Source organism: Protobothrops mucrosquamatus, unplaced genomic scaffold, assembly GCF_001527695.2.
Source record: "Protobothrops mucrosquamatus isolate PMUCROS unplaced genomic scaffold, P.Mucros_1.0 scaffold5113, whole genome shotgun sequence".
In the NCBI taxonomy this organism is placed as follows: Eukaryota; Metazoa; Chordata; class Lepidosauria; order Squamata; family Viperidae; genus Protobothrops; species Protobothrops mucrosquamatus.
This window is the reverse complement of record NW_015390988.1, coordinates 86,868-88,095: the sequence shown is the minus strand read 5'-3', so window position 1 is coordinate 88,095 and position 1,228 is coordinate 86,868.

Below are 1,228 nucleotides of genomic sequence, written 5' to 3'. Positions count from 1 at the left end.
AGAAGGAAAGAAGAAGAAACGAAGAAGACAAGAAGCAAACAAGAGAAGAAATGAAGAAAAGACAAGAACAAGAAACGANGAGGAGGAGGAGGAGGAGGAGGAGGAGGAGGAGGAGAGGAAGGACTGTGGGGTCCTTGACGCTCTCTGTCTGTGGTGGTTTCCTTGCAGACGTTTCATGACCCAACTAGGTAACATCATCAGGGCTCGAACGATGATATATAGAGCTGAGGACGTTACCTAGCTGGGTCCCGAAACGTCTGCAAGAAGACCCCGAACCTCACAACCCACCCAGGAACCCACATTTTGTCTTTTATGCCCCCCCTTGCTGGAGTGAGGGCTCTGTGTATCTCTGCGGTAAGTTCCCCAGAATTGCTCGTCTGCCAAGGTGCCGTTGTGTAACCCCGTTTCAAAGACTACCCGAAAAACACATCCAGAGGACGACAAACGGATTGTCAACGGCACTCCGAGGCTCCCGCTTTTCCCTTTTGTGGCCTTCCCGTCGCCGGTTGTCGGGCCGATCCGGCGTTGACAACCTCCCTGGCTGGCTTGCCAAATTTTGATAGAACCGATCAGATTTATGGAGGTTTTCCCGCACGGCTCTCCAACGTCGGATTTTGATCTTTTCCATCACGACACACACTCACGCACAAAAGAGGCTTAACCGAGTTCAGCCAGCAGCCTTTGCGACGCGGTAGCAGGCATCCCGGCTTGATACGTTTGGCCTAATCCTCTTAGTGGGTCCGTTATGTAATCCTGGGTGGGGGGGGAGGAGGGATTTGAGGATCGTGTAGGCGGAACTTTCCCGGGCCTTCTGCTCAGCGAGCCGAGTTCAGAAGACCCAGATGACCTGAATCCTGGCGTTTCGCACAGGGACGTTGTGGATGTCGGTTGTGGTGGTGCCGAAGAGTGAATAAAATCAGAAGAGGAGTGAGTGGATTCCAGCCAATTTGTTTAAAGGGGAAGCACTGATGATGTTACCTAGTTGGGTCACGAGACGTCTGCAAGGAAACCACCAAGATGAGAGAGCACCAAGGAACCCCCCAGTCCTTCCTCCTCCTTCTCCTCTCCTCCACAAACCCCGCGTCCTTCTAGTACTGATGATGCTACCTAGTTGGGTCATGAAACGTCTGCAAGTAAACCACCCAGCTCAGAGAGCATTCATCTCCCAGAATCCCCCAGCCAGCATGCTTTCAGAGGGGAGGACTTCAACTCCCAGAATCCCCCAGCC